Source organism: Asterias amurensis, chromosome 2, assembly GCF_032118995.1.
Source record: "Asterias amurensis chromosome 2, ASM3211899v1".
Classification (NCBI taxonomy): Eukaryota; Metazoa; Echinodermata; class Asteroidea; order Forcipulatida; family Asteriidae; genus Asterias; species Asterias amurensis.
The window spans coordinates 20,199,030-20,206,222 of NC_092649.1; the positions used below are offsets into that span (position 1 = coordinate 20,199,030).

Here is a 7,193-nt window from a genome sequence, read left to right on the forward strand (position 1 = left end):
AATTTTTAAACTGATTTGGATGGAGGGAAGGTCTAAAAGTTCATGGTTGCATCAGTTTCTCGATAGGCCTCCCTTAGTAATTTGATTGTTTCTTTGCTTCATTTTCTTCTGCTATCAAGTTTAAAACGGAGTAGAACCATGTGCTGAAGATGACAATAATCTAGATAGGGCTCATTGGTGTCTGAAACAGATGGACGCCAGGCACTGTTGTAGTTCCCTTCCATCCACTGAACTTCTATTGGGTTATCCATCCTTCGAACGATGGCAATAAATGGTCTTCCTTGTTTCTGCTTTAGGTATCGCCACCAGGTCTCCGACTTCAAGGTCACCCTATTTATACAAATCATAAAAATAAATTCAAATAAATATCCCAGACAGTAAATGCACATAAACACAAATTTATATATATAGTTACTCTTATTATCCACACCATGCAAAGCTTCAAACACCATATACATGTAGCACACAAAAAGAGTGCTTCAAAATTACTTACTTTGGACTGCCCCTTTATTCTTGGAGCTGCAACTGAGGTGGATCTGCCGCGGTCCTTTAACAAAAAAAGAGCGGGTGACAAATTGTCTATGCTTACATGTGTGTAAAAAATCCAAAGTCCTGCCGAATTATAAACTTAAAAACATCTTAATAGAAAGACACTTGTATTTTAAAGTAACATTAGATTCGTACAACATTACATCAAAAGCTTCATGTCATGTTAAGAGCTCATATGTAGCAATTAAGCATTTTTTTTTTCACATGGTGTAACTATATGCCAGGTATCAAGTCTTTACAACCTTAACTTCAACTGACTATCAAGGAAATACAAATTTCTACAAAGGAGTTTTGCTCTGCTGGTCACATAAACATGACTGTCTACTTTGTGTGGGTAAATTTGTCTGTAGACATTTAAACCAAACAATTTAACAATACTGGAAGTGAGTGGTATGTAAGAGCACCAAATTCAAACTCTGGTGTTTATGATCAGCAGAGGGTGGGTTCAAATCCCCAGCCATGACACTTGTGTCCTTAAAGACACTGGACGCTATTGGTAATAGTCAAAGACCAGTCTGCTCACTTGCTGTATCTCAACATATGCATAAAATAACAAACCTGTGAAAATTGGAGCTCAATTGATCATCGAAGTTGCGAGATAAAAATGAAAAAAAAAAAAAAAACCAAAACACTGTCACACAAAATTGTGTGCTTTCAGATGCTTGATTTCAAGACCTCAAAATCTTAATGCGAGTTCTCGAAATCAAATTTGCGGAAAATTACTTCTTTCTCAAAAACTATGTCACTTCAGAGGGAGCCGTTTCTCACAATGGTTTATACTATCAACCTCTCCCCATTACTCATTACCAAGAAAGGTTTTACACTAATAATTATTTTGAGTAATTACCAATAGTGTCCACTGCCTTTAAGCAAGACACTTAACAACTGCTTCATCATTTGACGGCCAATTGGTCCTGTGTTTTGTGTAACCCACGCAAAAGAACCAACTGCGTTTATCAAAAAGAGAAAGTGTTTGCCCTTGTGTTCCTCGCCGAGTTGGCAGCATATTGCACCACAGTACCCTGTAAAACATTACATGGTGCTATGTTTAAAGGAACACATTGCCTTGGATCGGTCGAGTTGGTCTCTGTAACCGTTTTTTATAAAATGCATATGGGTAGAAAGATGTTGTAAAAGTAGAATACAATGATCCACACAAACGTGCCTCAAAATTGCGTGGTTTTCCTTTTACCTCGTCGACTAACACGTCGCCCATTTATGGGGGTCAAAATTTTGACTCCCATAAATGGCCGACCGTGTTAGTTCGCACAGTAGAAGGAAAACCACGCAAATTTGAGGCAAACTTGTGTGGATCATTGTATTCTACTTTTAAAACATCTTTCCAACCATATGCATTATATAAAAAACATTTACAAACGCTTTCATTTTGACCAACTCGTCCGATCCAAGGCAACGTGTTCCTTTAAAGAGTAGATCTCATTGTTCAAATGTAGTTCGCACATACCTTGAAGAAAATACTGTATGATTAAGGGCTTTGAGTTGCCTTTGGATATATATTTTTATTCTTACAGTTTCCACCATAAGTAAAAGTAACATACTCCTTACACTCATAAAGCGTTTCAATTGTTAATGAAAAAATGCAAGATTGACTTACTTTAGCAAGGACTGTTTGAGGTGCTGCTTTCGTAAAGACTTGTCCGTAACTTGGTGTCTTCTCAGCAAGTGTTGACTCATGTAAACCGTCCACATCCTGCACAGGGAACAATTGCGCGTTTTTCTTAGCTGAACATGAAAGAAAAAAAATAAAAGAAAAAGACAAATGAATGAACAGACGTTTATCTATTTTTCTCAGAAAAAGAGCATGAAAAAGCGTGGGATCTCATCATTGCTAGAATTCGCAAGTATGAATAGGAGAACAAATGACTAAGGAAAGGACTTCATAGTTTTCTTTGAGGTCTGGGGGAGCAGCACATTTAGAGGAGTTCCCAAAGATCTTATAATGGGTGGGTTCGAATCACAGGACTCGGGAAGTACTGAGTATACAGTACTGAGTATAGAGTGCTAACACACATCGGTGTATGGGTAAAAACCAAAATTAATATTCTTTATCCCCGATGCAAATTTAACATCTATTATATCCACTGTAGATGTCGTGACTAGACATGCTAGAGGTCTGCGTGTGAGCTGGCAATTTACATGACAAATGAACTTACGTGGATATCACAGAAATAGGAACTTTGAATGTCAGGTCATTGCGTCTCGCCTGGTTGCGTCTTGGTTGCACCATCTGAGTCGTGTGCATCATCGGTAAGCTCAATCACAGACTATTAACAGAAGTGGAAATAAAAATAAAGTTTTTCATTCAGGTGGGAAACTTCAAATATATATTTATGGGACAATGTGACTTACAGAGACACGTTGCATTTGATCTAAAAGTTTTGCTACGCATTTGGAAACTGTTCGTCAAAAAATGCATGGTTAGAATGATGTTTGCTTTTATAATACACACAATTATGCCTCGAAATTGAGTGGTTTTCCCTTTACTATACTCACACAAAAGAGATTTACACATGTTTGTACCCGCATGTAATACTATTTTTATAGCTTCTTCCTTTTCATCCACACCATACCAAGCTAAAACAAAACTTGCGATGTTGCCAAAACACCCATCCAGTACACTCCCTGAACATGTCGACAGACAACACAAGGCCATCTAAATCAGTGTCCCCCTCTTAACAGTCTCAGTTTTAGGTACAAATGTAATTTTGCCAAATCTTTTGCTAAGTTACAATTGTTCACACTTCATTTGTGATGGATGCTTAACCTCTTAAAGACAATGGACACTATTGGTAAATGTCAAAGACCAGTCTCCCCGCTTGGTGTATCTCAACATATGCATAAAATAACAAACCTGTGAAAATTTGAGCTAGGGACAATTCACAGAAGATTTACAAAAAGAAGAAACAGCTTCCAATACCTGATTCCAGCGAGCCCAGTCTGACCACTGTGTGAGCAGAGAAAATCAGGATAACGGGGTCTGATATCGCAGTTCTGATACAAACAAGCCGAATTCTATTGGAGAGATACAATTTGCACCATTGGGCTCCGTCTTGAATGCCAAATCTGGAGCTAAAAGAGAAGGATGGTGTGTTCAACACTGTCAATCGCAGCACTTGTTGTGAGTTACCGAGTTATGTAATAAATCACTCAGGCGTGCATGTGGCCGGCTAGTTTGCAGTCTACACAGTGCCCTGTTATGGTTATGGGGCAGTCAGGTAAAAGGTACAACAGAGTCGTAATGTCTCATCTGTCTTGTACCTTACCAACTAAAACAGCAGCAGCTGGACGGGTAAACCATGTCCAACAGCACTAGAGTGCTGTTAGCATTTCTGAACATTGGGTATGTTCAGAAAGCGTACCAAGTTAGACCCAAACCGACTCAACTTTACAAGATGGATGCATATAATTCTAGCTCCATGATGGATGTAAAACGTTGTTCCCCTTCAGGGGGGCCCTTGCTTTCAGACAGCTCTGGACAGGGAGGCTTGAAGAGAGTTTGTTTCTTGGACCAGCACGGGACAGCAGACACCCTAACTAACTTGAGAGAGAGAGGGGTCTTTTTTATTCGGTCCACAAAGTGTTTAAAGATAAACCCAAAGTGGTCTAAGGATAAACCCCCCCAGCTCGCTGATCTTACTTTTACAGGTTAAACCGATTCAGTCTAACTTTAGAACCGTTCAGACACACAGAGTTGAACTTGATCGGATTGAACCATGAGTTAAATACTTTAGTACTGTGTCTGAACAAACTCCTTAGGAGTAGGCAGCAGGATTTGAACCAACAACCTCTGAATTACATAGAACATGCCAGCACCAGCGTTGTAGCCACGGTGGGCGGCGGTGGGCGGGCCCGCCCAGCACTGACAATTACCGCCCGGCACTTCAGCTGAAAAATAGACTGCCGCCCACCACTAAATTTCCCCCAAAATTAATAAAAAATTAAAAGTTCTACTGATATTGATCACATTGCAAGACTAAAATGTCATGTTTTTCGTGTTTTGTCATTTTAAATGCAGTTGTAATTTGTTTGGGCCAGAATTACGAGCAATTAAAACCTCAAACGTGTTTTCCCACGTAACTTGCCTCTTGCCATCTTGTGAAGTTTTCTTCGTGAAATGTGCCCTGACGTTTTTATTGAACCAACTATAGTACAGTGTAGAAGGCGTACCGTCTATACAAGCTGACAGCAGTGCTAGTACCGTGCACATGTACACGATGTATGTATGTACATGTGGTGTACACCAGCGCGCGCTGTGGTAGACCCTAAAGTGCACTACAAGTCTAGTCGTGAGGTTTTCGCGGGGATTTCACGCATTCCATGTACACACAAACAGTATCGCCACACAACAGTACAAGGGGGCTGTGTAAAGTCTAGTGTATGAGTTCGCGTGTCCCGGATGTAGGCATGTAAACACGTTCGCTTCGTCCACACGTGTGACAGCGTGCTGGGTTTTTAACTTGAATGAGATCTGTGTTAATTTTAAGATGGCCTCGCAACGTACGGTAAACTGGACAACTTTTTTTGAAAACGGGAAAATATTGGAAGATGATATAAAAGTATCTCGTGCAGCTTCAGTTAGTGCTGAGAATGAAACTGTACCTGAGACTATTGAGACAGTTACTCCACCTTCAAAGTTCAAGTTCAACTTTATCGCGGCGGGATTACAACAAGCAAACAGCAGAAACTATTTAAAAAACAGTCTGTTCACAACAAATGCATCACAATTATTTCATTTTAACACATTTTTGTAATAACAATTGTCATTATACTTAAAAATTGTGATTCTTGAATCTTACATAATGTGCATTTGGCACGATTGGAATGTTAATATTTAGCCCTAAAAACAATCCTTACAACAAAGTACGTGCGCACTGCTCGCAATTTCTGACCAAGTTTAAATTCAGCTGCACCCACCACTAAAAATGTCCTTGCTACAACACTGGCCAGCACTCTACCTACTATCAAGAATTTACTTACCCCTCTTCAGAGTCAGACATTCCACTTTGGTGTTGGGCAGGCCATCTTTCGACACTCTATCTGCATGTCTGGTGTACCGTCTCGGCCTGCCTCGCATTCCTCATCTGGCATCACGTCACCAGACCCACTTTAACAAATGATACTCCTACACTGTGATGATGAACTGATATCACACATCAATGAACACTGTAAACAAATAAGGAGGACGATAAAAGCAAGAATACGGATTTTAAAAACAATAAATATTCTGGTATTTTGATTTTCCAAGAACTTATTAAAAAGTGAGGATTGTGCAAGTCTCGCATTGGGACCCTTTGGTAATAAACACACTGCAATTGTTATATGAAAGCCCACATGTTTTAAAGATGGTAAAAACCACTTTTAACCCTGCCTTTAAAACACTTACATGCAGCGTTGACAGTTTCATAAAATATAACATAACACAAATTGTATTATTATTTGACTCCAGACTTCAGAAAATCATACATTCATCTTAAAGGAACACATTGCCTTGGATTGGCCGAGTTTGTCAATAAAAAGTGTTTTTAACCGTTTGTTATAAAATGCATGGTTAGAAAGATGTTTTAAAAGTAAGATACAATGATCCACACAAACATGCTTTGAAATTGCACGGTTTTCCTTTTACCTTGTCGACTAGGAAAACCACGCAATTTTGAGGCAAGTTTGTGTGGATCATTGTATTCTAGTTTTAAAACGTCTTTCCAACCATAAATGCATTTTATGAAAAAACAGTTACAAACGCTTTTTATAGACCAACTTGTCAGATCCAAGGCAACATGTTCCTTTAAAGCCTAGCATCATAAAACTGTCCAAAATGTATTGATTTATTTCAAAATAACTTGTTGATCATAATTCACACTTGATACAGACCCTTAAATCTTAACACTCTCGCATCTTCTGTTGCAGAGGTAGGCTTCATCAGACATGTATGCAGCTATCCTAAATAAAAACATAACAAATAAAATGTTCATTATGAAAGGAGTGTGGTTTTCCCCCCCTCAATTGCAGCAGCGAATTTATAATGATTTAACCATAAAAGGGTGCAAACAACACAAAATGTATAACACTCATACTGTATCAATCACTCACTGCTGTGACACTCAAGGCGCTTCAAAACCACGTATTCGTGCAGGTAAATGAAGCTATAATTAAGTATGTGAGACCGATTCCCACGCATCTAACGTGTAGTCTTAACAAGCATGTCAGTTGAGAATGTCACAACAGAGGTGTCGTCAATTTCCATTTTATTTGCACAAATAATGTCATCCTAGGATAACAATTCTTAACAAAAGAAGGACACAAGGAAAATGTTTGCTCAATTTAGATAAAAATAATTGTTTTTATTTTTCTTCATTTTGTTCGCTACATGTGGGCTACATAGCATGTACATGTTAGCCCAGGTTGGACCCCTCCGTTGCAGGCAACGCGACAGAGTCCAGGGTATACAATGTAGGCCTGAAGGTTCCGTACCATTGCGAAAAGCAACATTTAAAGGAACACGTTGCCTTGGATCGGTCGAGTTGGTCTTTGAAAAGCGTTCGTTATAATATGCATATGGGTAGAAAGATGCTGTAAAAGTAGAATACAATGACCCACACAAACATGCCTCGAAATTGCACGGTTTT

General features: G+C 39.0%; 1 long non-coding RNA gene across 1 annotated transcript; it reads right to left on the reverse strand.

Annotated features, from left to right (window-relative positions):
• Nucleotides 1-492: 492 nt before the first annotated feature.
• Nucleotides 493-5,705, reverse strand: LOC139949242 (uncharacterized). The gene is made up of 5 exons (XR_011787528.1): nt 5,548-5,705; nt 3,488-3,639; nt 2,724-2,834; nt 2,165-2,292; nt 493-547 (listed from the first exon to the last, which is right to left on the reverse strand). It is a non-coding gene; the product is annotated as an uncharacterized lncRNA (long non-coding RNA).
• Nucleotides 5,706-7,193: the final 1,488 nt, after the last annotated feature.